The sequence below is a fragment of the Trichechus manatus genome, unplaced genomic scaffold (assembly GCF_000243295.1).
Source record: "Trichechus manatus latirostris isolate Lorelei unplaced genomic scaffold, TriManLat1.0 scaffold00034, whole genome shotgun sequence".
Taxonomy (NCBI): domain Eukaryota; kingdom Metazoa; phylum Chordata; class Mammalia; order Sirenia; family Trichechidae; genus Trichechus; species Trichechus manatus.
Genome location: NW_004443970.1, coordinates 8,674,119 through 8,700,294, shown reverse-complemented (window position 1 = coordinate 8,700,294; position 26,176 = coordinate 8,674,119). Strand labels below are relative to the sequence as shown.

General features: G+C 42.3%; 1 pseudogene; it reads left to right on the top strand.

The window, feature by feature from the left end:
• The first annotated feature begins 3,885 nt into the window (after window positions 1-3,885).
• On the top strand, window positions 3,886-25,441 carry LOC101348937 (E3 ubiquitin-protein ligase RNF130 pseudogene; annotated as a pseudogene).
• The last annotated feature ends 735 nt before the right edge of the window (window positions 25,442-26,176 follow it).

Sequence of the window (26,176 nt, the reverse complement as noted above, 5' to 3'; positions counted from 1 at the left end):
TCCAATGTCCAGAGGGTAGAAACCGTGAATGTGACTCACAGGAAAATGGCAATGGGCAGCAAGATGGTGGGGCAAATATATCGTCTCATTAACATCGTATTTCATTAAGTGGGTTTGTTTCAATTTTGGGTCACTGCACAAGTCACAGAGTCCCTCCCTTTATGGTAAATTTGGCAAAAATCCATTTCTTTCCAGAAGCTTCTAGTGTAGCCCTTTCAAATCCAGGCACTGTGGTACCCACTAACCCCTTTCACCTGGCACCTGTCAAAGCGCCCTCCTCTCTCCCAGGCACTTATGGTACCGTCCTCTGTATTTCTGTGGGAACTTTTGTTCTGATCAAATCTTAGTGCTCAGTTCAGACAAAATCATCTCCATTGTTTATAGGTAATGTAGAAGCACAGAATGTTTAGATTATAGTAATCCTTACAAACCGTCTAGCCCGCGATGTTTCAGATAAAAGCAAAATTGCTCTGATGGGATCAGAGGTGGGGAAGAGCTCCCTTCTTCCCTCTCCCCCAATCTCTCTTCCAGTCCTGGGTGAACCTATGAAGGGAAGGGATTGGGAAGGAGTTCAGTGAAACCCTTGGGATTCCTGAGTTGTGGTATGAAAATATGACACAGCCCTTTTATTTAAAACCCAAAATAAAACCCTTTGCCCTCAAGTCCATTCCTACTCATAGGGATCCTACAGGACAGAGTAGAACACCTCATAGGGTTTCCAAGGCTGAAATCTTTACAGACGCAGAGTGCCACATCTTTCTCCTGTGCAAGGGCTGATGGGTTGAAACTGCTGAACTTTTGGTTAGCAGCCCAGTGTTTAACCACTGCACCACCTTGGTTCCTTCACTTTTATTTAGGGGAAATAAAATGTTTACTGAAGATTTCTATAATTATCCTCCCAAAATATGTGTTGAAATCCTAATCCCTATACCTGTGGATGTAATCATCTTTAACATAATTGTAGAGAAGGGTAGGTCTGGTGGGAAAATTCAACGGGACTGATGTCGTTATGGCACTTGACTTACCCACCTCAACCCCAACAAAATGGTGCATTAGCTTCAATTCGCCACTTTGAACCAGCAAAGCTGGCCTTGATAAAATTTATACACTTGAAGGCTCAAATCTCCTCTTTAACTCAAAATCTAAATGTATTCTCAAGTGCTCCTCTGCAGACAAGAGGATCTGAGATCATAAATAGCCTACAGGGCTGGGCTGGGACATCTTGCAAACCAAAGTGCCCACTGTCATGCAAATGAGATGCTCAAAGAAGATGTTAATAGAATTGCGATCATTCCATACATAACTCTGAGTTTGATTCCCCCTATATTATACTGTAAGCATTTTTCCTTGTCATTAGTCACTGAAGCTATGAACTTCCCAACTTGTAATGCCTCTTCCCAATCTTGCTGACAGATAGAAATGGGCAGGCACCCTCACCCCCCTCTCCAGGTTCACCTCCATCTTGCACCAGTGAAAATTGTTTACCAGGACCCATAGCTGTGCATCCATGGAAGAGCTGGGCAGGGAAAGAACTGGGTGGTTTCCTCCTGTATTAATGTGATCTTATGAGTACCTCCCTAAAGGTGAGGCGGTCCCACCCACCCATCCTGAGAGGGGTTGTTACCCTTCTTCACATCCTGAGTTCCCGGAAACAAGAGGGAAAAACTGGCCGCCTAATTTTGCCTGGAGGTTATGCCAGAGTCATCCCAAAGCCTAGCCCCCTCCCCTTTGCCCGAAAAAGCCAGTTGTGTCTTTTTTCAGCCCATCAACTCAAACTCATAGGGACCCCATGTGTGTCAGAGTAGAACTGTGCTCTGTAAGGTTTTCAACGGCTGCTTTTTTGGAAGTAGATCACCAGGCTTTTCTTCTAAGGTGGATTCAAACTGTCAAACCTTTTGGTTAGCAGCCAAACTCTTTACCACTAGGCCACCAGGGCTCCTTCTAAGGTGCCTCCAACCTTTTTTGTTAGCAGCCTAGTGCTTTAACAGTTAGCACCACCCAGGGATTCCCCTTTGCCTGAGATGGGTGGGAAATGCCTAGACAGGTGGGGAGGGGGCCTCCACTGAAAGAATGGATTATCCACTCTGGGTTAATCCAATGTTAAACTCTAACCGGCTTCTCATTTAATCCTTACGACCATCAAAAAAATGAGTTGATTCTGACTCAAACTGACCCTTTAGGACAGAGCAGAACTACCCCATAGGATTTCCAAGGCTGTAACCTTTATGGAAGCAAATTGCTGTGTGTTTCTCCCTTGGAGAGGCTGGTGGGTTGGAACCGCAGACCTCTCAGCAGCCAAGTGCTTAATCACTGTGCCATCAGGGCTTCTTTGAACTAGATCCCAATAAAACCAAAATAATCAAACCTGTTGCCATCGATTCCGACTCATAGTGACCCTATAGGACAGAATAGAACTGCCCCAGAGGGTTTCCAAGGAACGTTTGGTGGATTTGAACTGCCGACCTTTTGGTTAGCAGCCGGGCTCTTAACCACTGCACCACCAGGGCTCTTGATAGCTATCCACATTTTGTCATAGGTCACACAATAAAGCCAAAAAAACCCTCTTTGGCATCGAGTTGATTCCGACTTTTAGTGACCCTATAGAGCAGAGTAGAACTGCTCCATAGGATTTCCAAGGAGTGGCTGGTGGATCTGAACTGCCGACCTTTTTGTTAGCAGCCAAATGCTTAACCACTGCACCACCAGTAAGTGACAAAACAACGTGAAGCCCAGATGTCAAAACCTATTGCTTTTAATCTCTAAATCCTACAATAACCCCCAAGACCATTTTTCTGAACTTTCACAGTAACCTTAACTAACGAGGTACTTTTATATCCATTTTGTAGATGCAGTGCTTAGGCTCAGAAAATTTGATATCTTGCCCCAAAGTCAGAAAGTTAGTTTCTGGTCAGGATTCAAACCCAAATTAGCCACTACTCCACATAGCCGCTCACAGACCTAAGTATGAATCTGTGGGCCCTTCTACTAGCCTGACCCTAACTCGCCAACCAAACCAACCAGTTGCCGTTGAATAGAATCTGACTCAGGGAGACTCCATGTGTGTCAGAGCAGAACTGTGCTCCATAGGGTTTTTAAAGTTTGATTTTTAGGTCACTTGGCCTTTCCTATGGGACAGTTCTCCTCTGTCCTATTGGGTTGCTAGGAGTCAGAACCGACTCAGTGGCACCTAACAACAGACCATTCCTCTGAGGCACCTCTGGGTGTACTCAAACCTCCAACCTTTCCGTTAGCAGTGATTAATCGTTTGCACCACCTAGAGACCCCAAGCTTGCCAACAAAAGTCCCCTGTTGGGGAACGCACTAAAATACAATAACACCCACATTATGCTGGCCGCGGGACTTGCTTCCCAGCTCCACTCCCAACACAAAGAACCTGCTGGAGCTGGAAAACAGAAGATCCCCTGAGCCCCCCATCCTCTCTTTGCCTGTTCACCTGGACTTCCTTCACCACCCTGCCACACATTACCGCCTGATATCGCATCCTCCACAGCCTCCCCAGAACCGGCTCTCTCTACCCAGGACTTGGGGACACCAAGTACGCTGTGGTGAAGGTTCTAGATCCCCCAGGCCTAAAGAGAGACTTCATACCTCGGAAGGATGCAACCAACCAAAAGAAGTAGAGTCCTTCTACTGCTGGAGACAGAGGAAGGCCTTCCACTGTACAAACTTATATATAGCTTAGCCCCACCCATGCCAGCAGCCCTCCCTAAATCTGTTCAAAACAGCTCCCTTCCTTGTGGAGATTCAATCTTCTCTTCTCTGGTTTGAAGACCCACTTGTGGTTTGTCACATGGTTCTGCTCAATACTCACATCAGGCCCCTTGCTCTGATGGTCTGTGTGAGCAGGCTTGTCTGGCTCCCAACATGTGTTACGGGGACGTTAGAGATACCTCTGACCAAGCCCTGCTGGACAGAGGCCACTTGGGCCAGCCGGTCCTCTCATCCTCCACCAAGGGAGAGAGTATGCACATTGGCAAGACAATCCTAAAACTCATCTGGAAAATAAAAAAGGCAAGAATACAGATGAAAGTTCAGAAGGAAGTAAAGAAATGAGATGAAATTAAGCCCTATAAGATATCAAAACAGCACATTAAGATATAACAATGATCATAACAGTGTAGTAACAGCCTCAGAGCAACCTGATGGACAAATTGAATAAAATGGCTCAAAAATAGACTCCGGCTAATATTTGATAAAGAAGGCAACCTGAATCAATTTTAACATCAAGGATTAGTAATTAATTTTCTAGAGAAAGCAATTAGCAATTTGGGAAAAAATTAAATTAGATACATCTCATCTCACATATCAAAACTAAATGTAGAGATATAGACTTTAAAAACTCAGGCTACAGAAAAACTAGCAGAAAAGAGAATTTGGTACTAATTACACCCTGGAGGAAAGGTAATTTTCAAAGCTTATACTGAATGGATAAGACAGATGAAAAGAGCTATAGATCTGACTATACATACAACTATGTAAAATTAAGCAAATACAGTGAGAAAAAAAATTTCCACTCAATATATAAACAATGGATTGAAAACCTTTTTTGTTTTTAAAGTTCATCCAAATGAGTTAGCCAAAACACTAAGATGTCAATAAATAAAAGGAATAAGCAGCAAATCCACTACAAAAGATATATATCTGCTAATCAAATGTAGAAAACTGCCAATAATTTTTTAAACTGACTATTAAAACACTTCTCCTTGTTCCAAAACCAAACCCGTTGCCATCAAGTCAATTTCAACTCACAGTGACCCTATAGGACAGACTAGAACTACACCATAGGGTTTCCAAGGAGTGGCTAGTAGATTCAAACTGCTGACCTTTTGGTTAGCAGACAAACTCTTAACCACTGTGCCACCAGAGCTCCTTTCCTTGTCAGTACAATTTTTTTTTTTTTTAGATAGTGGTGAGAAAACAATGAAATAGATACTCTCTTGTGTTATTGGTAATTCAAGTTGACATAACCTTTGGGAGAAAATTGTAAACATGTATTAAGAACATAAGAAATGTTTTACCCTTTCACCTAGTAATTATACTTACAGAAATTCACATTAGAACAAAAAAGATCCAAAACATATGTATACAAATATTATTCATTACAGGGTAAAGAGTAGAAAAAAGCAAAGAAGACAAGAAAGAAGCAAACTACGTATCCAAAATGGGAAAACGACTTAAGTCAATTATGATACTAGATAAGCTCACCTCAACATAAGGAAAACAAAAATCCTCACAACTGGACCAATACGCAACATCGTGATAAACGGAGAAAAGACTGAAGTTGTCAAGGATTCCATTTTACTTGGATCTACAATCAACACCCATGGAAGCAGCGGTCAGGAAATCAAAAGACCTCTTTCAAGTGTTGAAAAGCAAAGAAGTCACCTTGAAGACTAAGGTGCGCATGACCCAAGCCAAAGTATTTTCAATTGTATCATATACATGAGAAAGCTGGACAATGAATAAGGAAGACAGAAGAATTGACGCCTTTGAACTGTGATGTTGGCAAAGAATATTGAATATACCATGGACTGCCAAAAGAATGAACAAATCTGTCTTGGAAGAAATACAACCAGAATGCTCCTTAGAAGGAAAGATGGCAAGACTATGTCTTACATACTTGGGACATGTTGTCAGGAGGGATCAGTCCCTGGAGAAGGACATCATGCTCGGTAAAGTACAGGGTCAGCGAAAAAGAGGAAGACCCCCAACGAGATGGACTGATACAGTAGCTGCAACAATAGGCTCAAGCATAACAATGATTGTGAGCATGGCACAGGACTGGGCAGTGTTTTGTTCTGTGGTGCATAGGGTCGCTATGAGTCGGAACCAACTCGATGGCACCTAACAACAACAACAACAGATAAGCTAGACTATTTGTAGCCACTTTTTAAAAAATGTCATTTAGGAAACAACGTAGCCACATCAAGATTTTTATGATATAATATAAGAAATGCTGAATTCACAGAAATAGGTGCTAAGGAAAAAAATAGGAAACAGCTAGCAAAGAAAAAGGCAAGATGGTTCAGATTTATCAGAATGATTGAGTTAGGGTGGAATGATTGAATTGAGAGGATTTCAGTGTTCTCTATTTTTCCAGTTCTTGCAAGAAGTACAACCAAAATGCTCCTTGGAAGCAAAGATGGTGAGACTACATCTTACATACTTTGTTCTGTGGTGAATAGGGTCGCTACCAGTCAGAACCGACCGGAGGGCAAGTAACAACAACAATTTTTCCAATCGAAAGGTCAGCAGCTCGAACCCACCAACTGCGGGAGAAAGCTGTGGCAGTCTGTTTGCTTAAAGATTGACAGCCTTGGAAACCCTATGGAATAGTTCTACTCCATCTTATAGAGTCGCTATGAGTCAGAATCGACTTGATGGCAATGGGTTTGGTTTCGCTTTTTTTTATTTTTCCAAATTTTCTCTGATAGAGTTTTTGTTTTGTGATTTAATAATTTTTAAAGAACGCAGCATCAAACTTTTTATTAGATGAATGCAAACAATAATAGACTTCAGCAGTTAAAGGAAAGAGACAGAGAAGGAAAAAGATGGCAAGGAAAACAAAAGAGAAAGGGAGAAAGAAGAAGGGATTGAGAAATCGACAGACAGAAACAAGATAGGGAGAGGAAACGCAAGCAGAGAAAGGTGCCAAGACTCACTAAGGGGCAAGAACAAGTCACAGAGCAAGTGTCTGACAGTGATGGACTGAGAAGCAAGAGGAACCAAAGAAAGGAGATTAAAAGATAAGGATATAGTTGTTGTTAGTTGCTGTGGAGTGGGCTTCAACTCATGGCGACCTTATGTATAGCACAACAAAACATTGCCCAGTCCTGCCCCATCTTCCAGCACTATATTGGACAATGTTCTGTTGTGATCGCTAAGGTTTTCATTGGCTTATTTTCAGAAGTAGATTGCCAGGTCTTTCTTCCTAGTCTGTTTTAGTCTGGAAGCTCTGCTGAAACCTGTCCACCATGGGAGACCCTCCTGGTATTTCAAATACCAGTGGCATAGCTTCCAGCATCATAGCAACATGCAAGCCATCACAGTACAACAAACTGGCAGACGGGAAGTCTAGCTCATCTATAAATACAGCTCTTTCAAAAAATACAAACTTCTAAATTTAAAAAATATGAGGAAGATGCAATTGCTGTTAAATGTTAGACATAATAATATATCCATTCCAATCTAAAATCCGGAAACTTTGGGATTCTTTATAACTTCTCTTTTCTTCTTCTTCAATGGAGAAAATTCTAAGGTTCAGCCTCACTGTACTCAGTCCTTCGCATATGCTATCACTTAATTTTGGCAATAATAAAAATTATAGCAGCAGTTAAGCCTTTTCTAGGGTAGACACAGCTACAAGCACTTTACCTGTATTTACTATTTAATCTTTACAACGGCTCAAGGAATTAGGTATACTAGTATCTCCATTTTACAGATAATAAAATGGAAACAGAGATAAGTAACAGGTCCAAATAGATATTATTTGAATATAATTATTTCAGATATGGGAAAATCAGAGCCCAGAGAAATTAAATAACTTGCCCAAGAGAACCCAGCTAGTAAAAGGCAGAACCAAAGGTCTGTCTAACACAGTCTGGTGCAAAATCAAAGCCTTCTAGGGGCTCGATGGAGATGTGCATGAGTACAGGGCGGCGCCATCTTACGGGGCAAGGCAATGATAAAGAGCAGGCAGCATGTGACCAAGGCAGCAATGTCTGACAAAGGCCAGGCTGGCTCCACCCGAGGACAACCAACACCAACAACAACTGATTAAAATAGCTAGAGCAGTGGTTATCTAAAAACAAAAAAACAGCTACCATCCAGTTAATTCCGACTCATGGAGACCCCATGTGTGCCAGAGTAGAACTGTGCTCCACAGGATTTTGCAAAGGGTTAAGGCGCTTGGCTGCTGCCCTAAAGATTGGACATCCACCCACAGGCAACTTGGAAGAAAAGCCTGGTGATCTACTTCAGAAAAATCAGCCATTTGCGAATGTCTGCAGGCATTTTTGGTTGTCACAGTGTGGGAGGAGGTGCTACTGGCATGCAGTGGATAGAGGCCAGGGATGCTGCTAAATACTGTACAATACAGAGGATGTTGTGTAGAACTACCCTCATAGGGTTTTCTAGGCTATAATCTTCATGGGAGCAGATTGCCAGGTCTTTTCTCCTGCAGAACTGCTGCGCAAGTTCGAACCGCCAACCTTTCAGTTAGCAGCCGAGTGCTTAACTGTTGCACCACCAGGACACAACCAGAGATTAACCCCCTAAATGAACAATTATTCAGTCCAAAATATCAATAGTGCCAAAGTTGAGAAACCCCTGAGATGGAGTGCTTTCTGTTTGCTTCCAAACAACCTCAACTGGTAGAAACTGCCACTTTGCGATTTCTGCCCTAAATCTGTGTTTGGTGTACTGTGAAGCCCTGCTCTCCACTTCTGCTTAGGAGGCTTACAGTATAAAGAGCACTTCCTCTGGCCAAGAGACATAGGAAGGTGACCTAAAAAAAAAAAAAAAAAAAATTACTGTTGAGTCTATTCCGACTCAGAGCGACCCTATAGGACAGAGTAGAGCTGCCCTGTAGGGTATCCAAGGAGCAGCTGGTGGATTCGAACAGCTGACGTTTTGTTAGCAGACATAGTTCTCAACCACTGAGCCACCGGGGCTCCTTACATAAAACAAAACAAAACAAAAGAAAAACCAAACTCATTGCCCTCGAGTCGATTTCGACTCATAGCAACCCTATAGGACACAGTAGAATTGTCCCATAGGGTTTCCAAGGAGCAGCTGGTGGATTCAAACTGCCGACCTTTTGATTAGCAGCCGAGCTCTAACCCCTACACCACCAGGGCTGCTTAGTAAAGTCAAATGATCACTTCTTCCAATCTGCAGAATAGTAGACCAAGGGCATTTGTCAGAAGTTTGAAATACCTAGTATGACAAAATGGAGCCTGTGTGATAAGATATAACTACCTCTTTGACTATAATATAGGATTGGGGATCTAGAAATTCTAACACATTTCAGGAAAAAAGAACGCGCTGCTAAACAATACTGGTCTTTGTGCCTGATATCGGAGAAGCTTAGCTAACAAATAGGTTCAGAGAACCAAGTTCTTTCTGATCTTTCCATCTCAATCTTTCTGTAGTTTTGATATTATCGATAAATGCCTTTTTCTTGAAACTCTTTCCACTCTAGGCTTCTGTAACTCTGCATTGTTCCCGTTCCCTTCCTGGCTCTCAGATCAATTTGGGCCGCTGCTGACTGCTTCACCTCTTCCCACAGCCCCTCATTCCCTTTGAACAAGTTTTCTCCCCTGCCCTGCTTTCTCTAAATGCAATTGTTAGTACAACTCAGAGGTCATAACTTGGGGTTTGTGGGTCTCTAACAGCCTTGCTACTGTCACTGGCATGGCCTGAGATTTATGTGACCACAGACTGAGGCAAAACCTTGAGAGATGCAATCCGACATTATTGTATTGTCTGTAAGCTGTGGGGTCATACCAGATGTGAACCACATGAGAGAAGAAAGAATTCTATCAAGTTCCAGGTCTTTGGAGTTAGACAGAAAAGATAGCTAAATATTTTAAAAAAAAAAAAAAAAAAAAACCCAAGCAAAAACCCACAAAATTAAATCTAGTTTAAAAGAAAATTTAATCTTATAATACAGCAGTGGAGATGAAACATCTATGAGCAGATTAGGGACCATCTCTTTTAGAGTTCTGGAGCCCTTGATACAGTGACAGGTTCCTGGGTGAAGAAAGCAGTTTGCGATCAGCTGCTAACCTAAAGATTGGAGGTCTGAACCCACCCAGCGACTCCGTGGAAGAAAGACCTGGTGAACCGCTTCTGTAAAGATTACAGTTCTACTCTGTAACACAGAGGGTTGCCATGAGTTGGAATTGATTTAACATGATGGCAACAAGTTTGGTTTGGTGTGGCATAGTGACAAGACACCCCATACCTAAGAGAAACCATTTATATGTTGAGAAACAAAACCAAAAACCAAACCAGTTGCCTTCAAGTTGATTCTGACTCATAACAACCCTATAGGACAGAGTAGAACTGCCCCACAGGATTTTCCAAGTAGCAGCTGGTGGATTCAAACTGCTAACCTCCTGGTTAGCAGCCACGATCTTAACAACTATGCCACCAGGGCTCTTATGTTGAGAAGGTATCCTCAAACTCCCTTGGGAGGGCACTCTAGACTTGTTTGGAGTGACACATTGTTTTCATTGGTAGGAAAGCACCATTAACCTTGGAGGGGAGAATTCAGAATTAAGAAGAGCTAGTAAGTAAATCAAACCTAGAGTTATCAACATTTTTGCGATAAATTTAGAAATAATCTGTATATATCAGTTATTTTAATTTCTTAAAATGTTGAGGATAATTTAGCAAAATACTATCTGTAATACATTAACCCAGTGATTTGAATTTAAAGTAATTAAAGTTGACTTAAACTTGTAAACTTAAGTTGAGATCTTATTAAGTTTGTAAGCCATATTGGGGCATTTAAGAGAATTTAAAAATCCATCGTTTTTCGGTTTAACTTGTTAGATTTAGAAAAATTACTTAGATATCTTATAAATTCGTTACGTCAAACAATTACAGCAACAAGAAACCAAATATACTAGAAGTATAGATGCTACGTAAGCCTTAGTAGAGTTCTAAATAGTCTGAAGATATTTGTCAACTGAATTTAAGAAAATGAAGGAAGAAGTCAAGCTTTTAAAAGTTGAAACTTCAACAATTTTAAAATGTTTTCTTAAAAAGTGAAATCCTTTCGAATAATCCTTTCCAGGCACCATAACCATAGCTAATTGTGGTCAAGGCAGTTGCAAAATGTGAAATAGCTCAGTCTTCCTCCCTCTCCTTTTACACCATCCTCCCAGTGATCTCACCACTCCCCTTGGCCTTAACTGTCATCTCTACCTAGAGCCTACCCACAACTCTGCCTCCAGCTCAGGCTTCTCTCCTAAACTCCTAGCACAGCCATCCCACTGCCTTTGGGGCATCTCCATTTGAATGGTCCCTGGACGCCCCAAAATCTGCACTACCAAAGATTAACACTGCATCTTTACCCCAAACCTCCTCTGCCTCCAGCGTTTCCTCCTTTAATAAATGGCATTGTCATCCTCCAATCTTCCTTAAGCCAGTTGTACCAGGGTCAGCTCAATGCTCTGCCCCTTCCCTCACCCCAAATCTAATCAATCACCAAACCCAATCTATTCTGCTAGTGTAATCCTCATCTCTCCATCCCCTAGAGCAGACCTTCCATCATCACTCAACTGCTAGTCTCCAATCTCCCACTTGTCCCTCTAATGCAATCCCAGACCCTCACTGAAGTGATGTTTCTAAAATGCAAATCTGTCAGTTGCTCTGCTAAACCTTCAGTGGCTTCCCCTTGACCCCAAGAGAAAGTCCAAACTCCTTTTCATAGCTTATGAGACTCCCCGTTCTAGCCCCTGCCTACCCCTCCAGTAACAAATCTTGGAACCTGCCCGCTGACGTTCCCTGCTTCAGACATGACACTTTTCTCTTGTTTTTTTCAAGTGTGAGGACTCCTCCACACTACCTGTTCATTTGCTCATTCATTCATTTATTCATCATTCAACAAAAATTTACTGAGTCCCTACTATGAGCCAAAGAGTACCTGGTTGGTACAAACCGCACTCAGCTATTAACCAAAAAGTTGGTGGTTTGTATCTACCCAGAGGTGCCTCAGAAGAAAGGCCTGGGTGTCTACTTCTGAAAGGTCACAGCCATTGAAAACCCTATGGAGCACAATTCTACTCTGAAACACATGCAGTTGCCGTGAGTAGGAATCCACTCAATGGCAACTGGTTTGGTGTCTCTTTTCATCATGAGCCAGGCACTGAGAGTACAATGAAGAGGAAGACAAACATGGTTTCTGCTCTTAAGAGGGCTGCCCTGGTATGGCTGACTCCTTTTGATCTTCAAGATCTCAGCTGAAATATCAAGGAAACTCTCCCTTTTCGCTAAACAAGGTTAAGTCCCTTGGTGTGTGTCCCAAGAGTACCCTGTTCTTCTCTCCCATAACACTCATCACACCTTACCATTGTTTAACCTCTCTCTTTCCTGCCAGACTGGGAACCCCATGTGGAGAGGAACCAACTTTCTTATTCACCTCTGTCCGCAGCACTAAACACCAAGCCTGCTGCATAATAGACACTCAATATATATTTAATGTATGAATTATACCCAGCAAATATTCATACTTCTTGTTTTCCCATGAGACTAGAAGCTTTTTAAAAATCATATTTTCTCTACTACATGGGTTTTCAATGAGTCTTGGTTGACTGGATGGACATGTGTCATGTCTCTATGTGAGAAAATGAGAGTAAGGAATCTCAAAGCATGCAGGCAGCTTGTTTGGGAGGCTGAGGCATGTGTGGGCACCCCTGGAATTTACAATTATATCATCTGATTGTTCTCCACAGGAGCATGGGACCCTTGGTTCTTAGTACTTGCTGAACATTAGAATCACCCGGGGGAGTTTAACAAAATGCAGATGCCAGGCTCCTCCCCCAGAGATTTCAGTTCAATCTTCTGGGATGAGGCGTGGGCAATGCAATGTTTTAAAAACTTCCCATGTGATTCTTTTGGGTAGCCAGGGCTGAGAATATGTATGGGGCCTCCTGGAATTTAAAAGGTCTTGTCCAGATCTAGATCTACAGATATGCAGATCATCTGTCAGGAACTCTTGGTATTTGATTGAGATTGACACTTCAGGCATAATCAGAGGTGAAACCAAGGAATGAAGTCAGAGAAAGAAGCCAGAACCAATTAACCAGCCCTCTTAGATACATGCTTGCTTATTGAATGAATGAATGAATGGATCTCTAACGGGCAAGAGCAGGTCCCTTGTACTTCTCTGAAGTTGCCTAGAATAGCTTTCTTTCTGAGCTATAAAGCTGACAGGCAAAGATGAAAAACAAAAAAAATCCGAAAAAGATTCAAAGAATATTAAACCAGGAGAATCTTTTGACAATCATAGGTCCCCTCAGGAGGACCGCAAAGTTGTTTACTCATTATCCCATTCACTTATTCAATAAGCATTTATTGAGTGCCTACTATGTGCCAAGTATTGTAGGTGCTAGAAGGGATACAGCCATGCACAAGAAAAAGTTCCTGTCTGTGAATGCATATATTCACCAAGCATTCATTACCTGAAGCCTGAGTGAATAATTTCTGTGTATCTATCCACTGTTATTTTTCAAAGCCATGTAGTCACTGTTGACTTTAATAAAATATACATTCATTTAAAAGAGTTTGTTAATTCTAAGTGGTATTTTTTCATTACTCTATTTCATGCAAATAATGTGAGCCTTCTACTTTTATCTGCCAACTGTGCCCTCACTCAGCAAGGTATTTTTGTAAGTGCTAGGCTAATTTTCTTTTATAACAAGTAAAAAAAATTGTAATAGCAGCGCTTATGAAAATATCTCCCCCCGCCTCCCACCGGAGAGAGCACCACTGGCAAACAAAGGTAGAAAGCACGTGTTACTTGCTTAAAAATACAGCATACACATTTTGTACAAGAGAAAGTCTCAGCTGGGTGCTAGCAAGTCTAACCCTTCTCTAACACTTGCTAAGTTCCCTTTTGTAAACACTAGAAAGAATGCTTCAGGCTCAACCTTTCTCAAGCAGAATTATCTGGCTAGAATTCAACAACTGTTGTATTTTTAACCCTTATATGTATTTTCAGGGTTACTCTAGTTATAGCAGGTGATAATGATTTTCCATTTGTAGTAATAACAGAGTATTTCATTTCAAAGTAAATTTTAAGCAAAAATAACAAGTGCTTACACTTTAAAAACAAATATTAAACAATACTAAGGTAGTTTGTGAATATGGCAAAAATTATGATGGTGGTAGGTAACTAAGAAAAGATTGGAAACAATTGAACTAGGCTGGACTAGGGAGGATTGCTGAGCTCCCCTACTAAAACATTATAGAAACTGCTACTTTTATTCTTTTCATTTATTCATTCAGCTAACAATGAGCACATACTAGCTCCCAGGCCATTGTGCAAAATATTTTCTCACAAAAGATCTTATTAATTGTGGAATTATATGAGGACAGGAACCAGATCTGTCTCATTCATTGCTGTATCCCCAGCACCTAGCACAGTACAAAGGCACTCAAAGCATTGCCCTTGAAAGATGTATCAAAGTTTTCGAGTCAAGATTCATAACTTAAAGGATGAATTTTCAAATCCAAAGCGCAGGCCACTAAGAGTTAGCAGGAATGAAGGAACAGTCATTAATTTTCCCTACTTCCCTGGGTTACATTATCTTTAAAAAAATTTTGTTGGGGTAGGCCATTGTTATTCAATGAGGATACGGTGCTTTTTTGAGGCATTAGGTGAACTCTCCTGTAACATATAATGGGCCCTTCTTCCCATCTATCTATCCATCCATCCATGCATTCATCTAATAAAGAACTTTCAGGAAAAAGACAGGAAACCAACATCTTTCTCTTGAGAGGATTCGGTTAGCATTAGCCAAGTAACTGATCAAATTGTCGATTGGCTGCACTACGGAAAGGCGAAGGTAGCTACTCCTCTTTCTCTACCTCCAGGGAACACTTCCAGTTACCCCACTACCCTCAAGCAACTGTGGGTCCCTCTAGTAATCAAGAGTTTGGGATTTGTTATAGGATTTGGGGTTGGATTCCCAGCTCTACCTGTGACTAGTTATGTAGCCTTCTGCACCTCAGTTTCCTCACCTGTAAACTGTGAAATATAATAACACAGGATTAAATAAATATATATAAACCATTCGATGATATCTGGCTTATAGTCAGGGTTCAACAAATTTTACCTATTATTATTGTTACTACTATCTGGAATGACTGATTTGCGTTAAAGGACCAAAAATCCTGCTCTTCACGGCCTAGCTCACTTTTCTGGGAGTTAAGATTTAGCCACATTCTAAATTGGGCAAGAGGTTTCAAAACAAGATTGTAAAATTCTGGGGAGGAAATAACAACAGATCTGCCTGTAGTCAGTTTCCATTTGAGAGATAAAGAAGGTAAATCATACCTTAAAGGTAAAAGTGAATGCAGTACCTATAGAAGGGAGCTCTAGTGGTGCAGTGGTTAAGAGCTCAGCTGTTAACAAAAAGGTCGGCAGTTTGAATCTACCAGCCACTCCTTGGAAACTCTATGAGGCAGTTCTACTTTGTCCTATAGGGTGGCTATAAGTCAGAATTGACTCGACAGCAACAGATAGTAGCAGTAGTAACTATAGAAGAGACTGAGGTGCAGTGGTGGCTTACTGGTAGAATTCTCACTTTCCACGCAGGAGACCTGGGTTGGATTCCTGGCCAATGCACCTCATATGTGGCCCCCACCCACCTGTCAGCGGAGAATGGCATGTTACTATGATTCTGAACAGGTTTTGCAGACCTTCCAACTGAGAGACTAGGAAGAAAGGCCTGGTGATCTATTTCTGAAAATCAGCCAATGAAAACCCTATGGTTCAATGGAGGAGGAACAGCTCAGAAAAGGAGGATAAGAATGGGTTGCACAACCCGAAGAATGTAATCAATGTCACAGAATTATACATGCAGAAACTGTTGAACTGATACGTGTTTTGCTGTTTATATTCTCAACAACAACAACAAAAACCTACAGTTGCTAACCAAAAGGTCGGCAGTTTGAATCCACCAGCTACTCCTCTGATACTCTATGGGGCACTTCTACTCTGTCTTACACGATAGCTATGAGTCTGAATTGACTCGACGGCAATGAGTTTATGGATCACAACGGTCCAATCTTCAACTCACTGTGGGGATGGCCCAGGACTAAGCAGCATTTCATTCCTTTATGCACTGGGTTGTCAGGAGTCGGGGCTGGCCCAATGGCAGCTAACAATAACAACATGGGAGACTATAAATAAGAATTGGTTAAAGGTTGCTAATTGGTTTCTGCTGTCCAACCAGGTCAATTGCTCTGCTATGGAAGTCACCCTAAGTCTTTAACCAGGCTTGCAAGGCCCTCTGTCATGGATTGAATTGTGTCCCCCCAAAATATGTGTATTGATTTGGCTAGGCCATGATTCGCAGTACGGTATGATTGTCCACCATTTTGTCATCTGATGTGACTTTCCTATGTGTTGTAAATCCTATCACTATGATGTTAATAAGATAGATTAGGGGCAGTCATATTAATGAGATATAAAAAAGATATAAAATTGAGATATAAAAGAGAGAAGCAAGCAGAGAGACGGAGGGACCTCATACCACCAAGAAAGGAGTGCCAGGAGCAAAGCACATCCTTTGGACCTAAGGTTCCTGTGCTGAGATGCTCCCAGACCAAGAGAGGACTGATGCATCACAAAGACCTTCCTCTAGAGCCGACAGACAGAGAAAGCCTTCCACTGGATCTGGTGCCCTGAAATCAGACTTCTAGCCTACTTGACTGTGAGAGAATAAACTTCTCTTTGTTAAAGCCATCCACTTGTGGTATTTCTGTTATAGCGGCACTAGATGACTAACACGCCCTCAAATCACATGACCTACCTTTCTAGCTTTGCTCCCCACTACTCCCCCTCTGGAAACTTCCACTCCAGACAGGCTTTCTTGTTTTACTTACTTGCCCCTAAAAATGTGTGAAAGAGAGAACTCAATAGCAGACATCTTGCTTTCATTTTGGGGTTTTCTTACCCACGAAACCAAATATTCACTCTAAAGAAATTCCTGAGCAAAATTAATCCACCAGTGGCTTTTCTTTCACCCAAAATTGCAACTCCCTTCTTTCCTGTTCGAAACCAGGCTTAATAAATTTGAATTTTAGAAGATATGGCTGAGTGGAGGGACAGAGACCATTTTGTGACTTGATACTAGCTGATCTCAGTAGAAGGGGTGAGGTGGGTTTCAATCATCAAGTTAAGATTAGATAATGGTTGATCTTCTATATTTCTCCCTCCTCTTCTCTTTGTAAGCCTCGTTGTACCTACCTTCTTCAAGCCATTTGCTTTTTCTGGAATCAAAATGGTCTCCCTGCATGCAAATAAAATAACTGCTCAGAATAAACGTTATGTTCAAATTTTGTTGAGTTCTGATTATTCTTAACAAATGTCACACAAGGTCCTGCTCCCATGTTTTTGCTCGTGCTGCTCCCTGAGCCCAGACTGCCCCCGTGCTCCTCTGCACTTAGATAAATGACAACAGCCCTTAGGTTCTAATGATTGTCTCACTTCTTTCTTGAAGCCTAATGCGAACTCCTCAGTCTACAGGGGTCTCTCCTTTCTCAGAATCCCTAGCTCAGTTAGAGTCTGTATAAATAATCTGGAGATTCAGCCAGAAAAAAACATTGTTATCTTTTATTAAAAGAAGTCCTGGTGGCACAAACAGTTAAGCACTTAACTGCTAACCAAAAGGCTGGTGGTTGCAGTGCCGCCAGTGGCTGTGTGGGAGGAAGAACTGGCGATCTGCTTCCGTAAAGATTACAGCCAGGAAAACCCTACAGAACAGTCCTACTGTGTCACATGGGGTCACTATGAGTTGAAGTCACCTCAACAGCACCAAACAACAACATTTTCTATTATGGCCTCAAACTGCTTTTATCTAACTTCCTCATGTAGATGGAAGCTCCTTGGTGACATAGAATCCCTTCAACTCTATGAGTTGTAACATAGGCCACAAAAAAATGTTCCCTTTTTGCTTGAGAAAGCCAGAATCAGATTCTGTTGCTTGCAACCAAAATACTGTAACTTAACCTCCACAAACAAAGAAAAGAAAAAAGAAACTGAGCTTATTAAATAAATGCCACCAAGGATATGTTTTAATAGTCATACACTTTGCCAAGAGATTCTTTGACTTCTCAGCCAGGATCTGTTTGCTTATATTTTAGATCTGTCTCTCACGAGCTTGATTATCCAGTTCCCAAGTCCACCAAAGTCATAAGTTAACAGTAGCAGAATGGCTATTTTAGGCACGTTAATGATAGAAAGAAAAGAGCTTATAGACCAGTCAAAAAGAAGAGAGAAAAGCTATAAAAAGCTGAGCCAATCATCCAACAATCATAATAGTTTGCGTTGGGGCAAAAAGCTTCATGCACTTCAGTAGGACTGAATTATAGCCCAAGATAATGGCCAACATTTGTGATGATGCCCCTGAGTCATTCAGAGTAGGTTTAATTTTCTGGTGTCTTCTATTTATAGAAGGCATGATACTAAATAATTCATTTTAGTAAAATTTCTAACCCAAATGTCTAAAGTTTGAGCTCTGTAGAATGTTCACTCCCAGTGCATCCATGCATTCACTCATTCAACAAATATTTATGGAGCACCTACCATAGGCACCTGTCCCAGGTGCTGAGGATGAACAAGACAAATAAGATCCTGGTTCCCCTGGAATTTATATTCTAGAGTAGGAACAGACCATAAGCAAGTAAATACTTGAATGAACAAGATAATTTTAGATAACTACAAGTGTTATAATATATATGGAAATATATCAGAATGATGCAATAAACAGTGCCTAGGGTAGGGGACAGATTATATTCAGTAGTCATGAAGGACCTCCCTGAGGAAGGGACATTTTAGTTCCTATGCCCCCTCCTCCTGCATTTGCATCCCACCTTCCTGGCTCCCAAATGTTTTCCTTCCCAGCTGGAAGACCTCTTGCCTCAGAGGACCACTGACCAGCTTCCCTGCGGTGGGGAGAAGAAAACAAAACAACCATATTCCTTTGCTGACATGGCGTTTGAGCAAACTCAAGAGTTCTGGTTCCTAGAAGGAAGTGTTTGTAGCACCAGGATTAACACATCCTGCAGCCAGTCTAAGACTGTCCAAGCTGAATGGAGAAAATCTGCCAGCAATGGGGCAAGGGCTCCCAGTGGAGAAGGCGGCTCTCTTCCCCCTGGTTTAGCAATCAAGGGCTCTGCCCCCTCATGCAGGATAGGATAACCAAACGATGACTGCCACTAATTCATCTGAAGGTGTGAAGCTGTTTTACACTGATGTGCTCTAGACCCCATGGTCCAGAATCTACCGAAGGCCAAGCTTCCCATGGCCTGACACTTTGACACAAAGCAGTCTAACAAGCAGCCTCTCCCTGCTCCCTCAGTGGCTCCAAAGTACAATCTGTGACTTCACTCACATCCTCTGACTGTCTACCCTCCCAGAAGGTTATATCTTTATCCATCTGAACATCTGGCATCTTCCCCTCAAGGCTGGTTATAAAACTTCCACTTGCTTCCACAAAAATGTTGGAGCAGATTCCAGTTTCACTTGACAAGCCTCAGGAATGTGAGTGATCGCATTTAAGAAGATGGTTGATTAAGTTTTCAGAACCCAAATCAAATCCTTACGGCACAGCCCATTACGAGATGGAAACATTCCTACATCAAATGTTCCTCTAAAGAGGACTCTGGTTTGGCTGGTTCTATACACATATAGAGAGTCCTTGGGTGGTACAAATGGTTGATGTGCTCAGCTGCTAACCAAATGGTTGGGGGTTCAAGTCCACCTGGACGCACCTCAGAAGAAAGGCCTGGCAATCTACTTCTGAAAAATCAGCCACTGAGAAGCCTATGGAACACAGTTTTACTCTGGCACAACTGGGGTCACCATGAGTTGGAATTGAGTCAATAGAAACTGTTTTTTTAATACACATTGAGATGGGTTCAAGTAAGAAAGAATAATTTCCAACATATAAAGTCCCTCATACCAGCTCTGACTCTTCAGACTAAGGGAATGCATGATCTACTGGACACCTGGTCACCAACAGAAATCAACATCTGCAAGGCAGAAAGAAAGTGGGTGATAGCATCATGCCTCATTGTGCAATTCAGCCTCCCAGCTGCCCAACCTTGCAGATAGAAGTACTCAAAGACCAAATTCACTGAGCAATTACCTATATAAAAAGTGTGTTACCATCTCATTTAACACATCAGTGGAAAAGCCCTTTCTCTCTCCATCCCCCCCCCCCACACCTGCTGCAGCAACACTATACTGACATGGTAAATGACATCAAAGAAGGCTAAAGAGCTGGCTCTGAGAATGAGGTGTCTCCATCACTGTTCCCTGTGAATGTCTCCCAAAGCCAAGCCAGGAAAACCACAGGGCTTCTGAGGTGACAGCCCAGGAAGTCCTCCTCACAACATGGAAGAAAAGAAAAGGACTTGCTCTAAGAAGACCCACCCTAGGTAACTTGAATCATGGTGTTGGTGAAGAACATTGAATATATCACTGACTACCAGAAGAAAGAACAAATCTGTCTTAGAAGAAGTACAGCAGATGCTCCTTAGAAGGGAGGATGGCAAGACTTCATCTCACATACTTTGGACCTTCTACTCTACCAAGCATGATGTCCTTCTCCAGGGACTGGTCCCTCCTGATACCATGTCCAAAGTTTGTGAGACAAAATCTCGCCATTCTCGCTTCTAATGAGCATTATGGCTGTACTTCTTCCAAAACAGATTCGTTCTTTCTTCTGGCAGTCCATGGTATAGTCAATATTCTTTGCCAACACCGAAATTCAAAGGAATCAATTCTTCTTTGGTCTTACTTTTTCATTGTCCAGCTTTTGCATGCATATGAGGTGACTGAAAACACTAAGCCTTGGGTCAGGGGCACTTTAGTCTTTAAAGTGACATCTTTGCTTTTTAACACTTTAAAGAGACCTTTTGCAAGCAGATTTGCCCAGTGCACTGTGTCATTTGATTTCTTGACCACTGCTTCTATGGGCGTTGATTGTGGATCCAAATAAAATGAAATCCTTGACAACTTCTATCTTTCTCCATTTATCATGATGTTGCTTATTGGTCCAGTTGTGAGGATTTTTGTTTTGTTTTTATGTTGAGGTGTAAGTCATACTGAAGGCTGTGGTCTTTGATCTTCATCAGGAAGTGCTTCAAGTCCTCTTCACTTTCAGGAAGCAAGGTTGTGTCATCTGCATATCGCAGGTTGTTAATGAGTCTTTCTCCAATCCTGATGCCCCATTCTTCTTCATATAGTCCAGCTTCTTGGATTATTTGCTCAGCATACAGACTGAATTAAGTATGGTGAAAGGATATAACCCTGAAGCACACTTTTCCTGACTTTAAACCACGTGGTATCCCCTTGTTCTATTTTAACAACTGCCTCTTGGTCTAAGTACAGGTTCCTCATGAGCTCAATTAAATATTCTGGAATTCCTGTTCTTCAAAATGTTATCCATAATTTGTTATGATCCACACAGTCAAATGCCTTTGCAGAGTCAATAAAACACGGGTAAACATCTTCTGGTATTCTCTGCTTCCACCAAGATCCTTCTGACATCAGCAATGATATCCCTTGTTCCATGTCATCTTCTGAATCCAACTTGAATTTATGGCAGCTCCCTGTTGATATACTGCTGTAGCCACTTTTGAATAATCTTCAGAAAAATTTTACTTGCATGTGGTATAATAATATTGTTTGATAATTTCTACAATCAGTTGGATCACCTTTCTTGGGAATAGGCACAGATATAGATCTCTTCCAGTTGGTCAGTCAGATAGCTATCTTCAAATTTCTTGGCATAGACGAGTGAGCACCTCCAGCACTGCATCCATTTGTTGAAACATCTCAACTGGTATTTTGTCAATTCCTGGAGGCTTGTTTTTCGACAAAGCCTTCAGTGCAGTTTGGACCTCTTCTTTCAGTACCATCAGTTCTTGATCATTTGCTAACTCCTGAAATGGTTGAATGTTGACCAGTTCTTTTCGGTACAGTGACTGTGTATTCCTTCCATTTTCTTTTGATGCTTCCTGCATTGTTTAGTATCTTGCTCATAGAATCCTTCAATACAGCAACTCGAGGCTTGAATTTTTTTCTTTAGTTCTTTCAGGTTGAAAAATGCCATGTGTGTTCTTCCCTTTTGGTTTTCTATCTCCAGGTCTTCGCACATTTCATTATAATACTTTGTCTCCTTGAATAGCTCTTTGATATCTTCTGTTCAGCTCTTTTACTTCATCATTTCTTTTGCTTTAGCTACTCTATGTTCAAAGGCAAGTTTCAGAGTCTCTTCTAACATCCATTTTGGTCTTTTCTTTCTTTCCTGTCTTTTTAATGACCTCTTGCTTTCTTCACGTATGATGTCCTTGGTGTCATTTCACAGCTCCTCTGGTCTTCAGTCATTAGTGTTCAGTGTGTGAAATCTATTCTTATAGCTCCTGAAGTCAGAATCTGACTGACCACTATTTTAAGACTGCATTATAAAGTCTGCCCCAAATTCTTTCTAAATAAGAAGAATGTAATGGGCTGCCACCATTCTTTTCCTCTTATTAATCATTTCAAGGATTCAGGATGTGTACACAAGGTGACTATTAAGCAATTAAACCATTAAGCTTACGTTTTAAACTTAAAGATTTAGTTGAACTTTAAAAGGATCCTCCTTCCCCATCCCACCCCTGCATCTTTTAACTTAAGTACCTAAGTTCATCTGCCTAAGTCTGCTAAAGATGTGAATGAATAAGTTACTAAATAGTTTGGCGATAAAAGCTAGGGAGCTTGTTTCTATTTTATATATATATGCTGTTGTTAGGAGCCGTATTTGTTAGAATTGTTTTTCCTTGATTACAGAAATAGAATCAATTGTAAACTCTAAATCTCCTTACACAAGTTGTGCTGTTATGATTGTTTCAGAGGTGGACTGCCCAATCTATTTACTTCTAATCACATCCTAGTTTTCCACTACTGCCGAATTTCTACTAAGAATGCTGGTGATTCTTTTGGGTTTTCGGTTTTTGTGTTGTGGTTTGGGGGTAGGTTGGGGAGGAGAGGGATGCAAGGTGTAATGGGGAAGATGGGAAAACATTTAGTGATATGTTGCTCTCCTGATATCTTTATTCATTTACAAAGTTACTAAACAATAGGCATTTAATTGTTCCTTCCCAACTTGCTTTCTTCCTGTGCCCAGAGCCAATTAGTCATTTGAGAATCCTCTCTAAACTGTAGTACCCACCCATCCCCACCAGATCCAATCAACCACCAACCTGAGTTGATTCTATCTCTCAACTACCTCTTGAATCCACCCCTCTTCTCTATCCCAGGTACCATGGCTGTGGTTCAGGATAATGAGCAGTCCCATAACTGGGCTCCCTGGTACCAACCTTGTCGTTGTTGTTGCTGTTGCCGTCAAGTAGGCTTTGATTCATGGCGACCTTATGTATACATGGATTGACCTTATGTATAATCATTGCCCAGTCCTATGCCATCTTCATGACTGTTGGCATGTTTGAGTCTACTGTTGTGACTTTTGTGTCAATCCATCTCATTGAGGGTTTCCCTCGATTTCGCTGACCCTCTACTTTACGAAATATGATGTCCTTTTCTAGCAATTGGTCTTTCTTGATGATGTGTCCAAACTAAGTGAGCTGAAGTCTCACCATCCTCACTTCTAAGGAGCAATCTACTTGTATTTCTTCTAAGACTGGCTTGTTTGGTCTTCCAGTAGTCCATGGAACTTCAAATATTCTTCACCCATACCCCATATATCCATCAGTTCTTCTTGGGTCTTCCTTATTCATTGTGCAGCTTTTGCATGCATATGAGGCGATCGAAAATACCACGGCTTGAGTCAGGTGCATAGTCATTATAGTGACATCTTTATTTTTTAACACTTTAAAGAGGTCTTTTGCCTCAGATTTGCCCGATGCAGTACGTTGTTTGATTTCTTGACTGCTGCTTCCATGGACAGAGATTGTTGGTTCAAGTAGAATGAAATCATTGACAACTTCAGTTTTTTCTTACCTTTCACAAATCTGCCTCCACCCTGCTTCCACAGCGACTATCTAAAACAAATCTGAACCGTGGTTCCTCACTGAACCCACACTCTGGCCAGGCGAGCCTGATATTGTGCTCTACAGACCCTCTTTAGGGCATGTCCTCTTGGAGCCGCCCCCCTCCCAAGGCGCCCCTCACTTGGCAGGGCTGACCGGGGTGGGGAAGGGATGAAGAGGGACTGCTCCCACAGCACTGGGTGCCCCCCTCCCCCAAGGAGACAAGCACGCTGCCTGACCCTCAGTCCTCGCCGAGCCCGGCATGGGCGCGCCCTCCGTGGCAGGCAGTGGACGTGAGGGCGGCGCGGGCAGCCTGGCGGGCAGCAAGCCGCTAGCAGCGACGCCAGGAAGGCCTGGCCTTACGCTGGGCCCCGGCCGTGGAGCCGTCCGCGATCCGCGGCGGCTGGAGGGACCACGAGCGGCACGGCGTGGGCGAGTGCCGCTCGGCTGGCTGCGCTGGAGCTGCTCACGTGCAGCCTGTGGCAGGCTTCGGCGGACAACGCGGGCCAGGAGTACTACAGGGCGCTCGTCATCCTGACGGTGCAAGAGCCCGGACTGCGCCCTGCCCAAGTTCCGCATCCACACCGGGCGCTAGGGGCTCCACTCGCCCAAGGCCGAGGTCGATCCACGGAGTTGCTGATCATCTGGGCTGTGATCCTCAAACACGGTTCTTTGTTCCTCCTAATATCAAACAATGGATTGCCTTGCTGCACAGGGGAAATTGTACATTTAAAGAGAAGTAATCACGGGCTGCTTTCCACAATGCAGTTGCTGTAGTCACCTACAATAATAAATCCAAAGACGAGCCAGTCTTCATGACTCATCGGCACTGGAAATATGATTACTGTCATCATTACAGAATTGAGTGGCAAGGATATTTTGAGTTATCTGGAGAAAAACATCTCTGTACAAATGACAACAGCTGTTGGAGCTCATATGCTGTCAGAGAACTTCAGCTGTGGCTCTCTAGTCTTCCTGTCAATATCCTTTATTTTCTGATGATTATTTCTTCAGCATGGCTCCTGTTCTACTTCATTCAGAAGATCAGGTACACAAATGCATGTGACGGGAACCAGCGTCGTCTTGCAGATGCAGCCAAGAAAGCCAACCGCAGATTGACAACCAGAACAGTGAAAAAGGGTGATAAGGTAACTGACCCTGACTTTGAGCACAGTGCAGGCTGCATAGAGAGCTATAAGCAGAATGATGTTGTCTTATTTCTCCCCTGAAAGCTTGTTTTCCACAAATCCTGTGTGGACCCCTGACTTAGTGAACATTGTGTCTGTTCCATGTGCAAACTTAATGTTTTGAAGGCCCTAGGAATTGTGCCAAATTTGCCATGTACTGATAACGTAGCATTTGATACGGAAAGGCTCACCAGAACCCAAGCTATTAACAGAAGATCAGCCCTTGGTGACCTTACCAGGACAACTCCCTTGGCCTTGAGCCACTTCAGACTTTGGGGAGATTGCCTCTTCCTCAGGATGGGGAACTTACTCCCAGAACAGGAGAAATCAACATTGTAGTAACAAAAGAATGCTTTGTTATTGCCAGTTTTGACCTCCTCAGGGCCCTCACACTCTGCTACACCATCATCAGAGCTACAGCTAGCTTGAATGCTAATGAAGTAGAATGGTTTTGAAGAAGAAAAAAAACTGCTTTCTGAAATACAGCCTTGAAGGAAAAAAGAACCTATTTTTGTGCATCATTTTCGTGCAGTCATACCACACAAGCATTTATTTTTAGTACGTTTTATTTTTTTCATAAAATTGCTAATGCCAAAGTTTTATATTAGAAGAAATAAATAAATAAACACCCTCTTTGGGATGACTCCTCAAGGATTCTATCCTGCCCCTTCCATGCCAACTTGGGGGCCCTCCCCCAAATGTACCTTTCACAGACCTTTATACCAGGGATCACATTGTAGTTTGCTTGCAAAGTTATTTCTCTCCCTAGAGTGTGAGCATCTTAAAGACTGGAACCATGTCTTGCCCAGTCTCCCACATGCTAATATGCTCAATAAACGCTTGTGGGAAGAAGGGAAGGGAGAGGGGCAATGGAGAGCTCTTTGAGGTTGATGTATTTTCAGAGCACCACATATATCACCCCACTCAGCTAACTTCTTAGAAAGACAAAAAGGGGTTTATGGTAGAATAGACACTGGCCAGCATCCAAACGACTTTCCTATTTGGGGAGCATCCCCTGGAGGCAGGGCTGGCTTCGTGGACGATCAACCTGTGACCACACTTACAAGGTCTCCCTACATGGTTCCATAAGGAGCCCTGGTGGTGCAGTGGTTAAGTGCTCGGCTGCTAACTGAAAGGTCGGCAGTTTGAACCCACCAGCTGTTCCACAGGAGGAAGATGGGCAGTCTGCT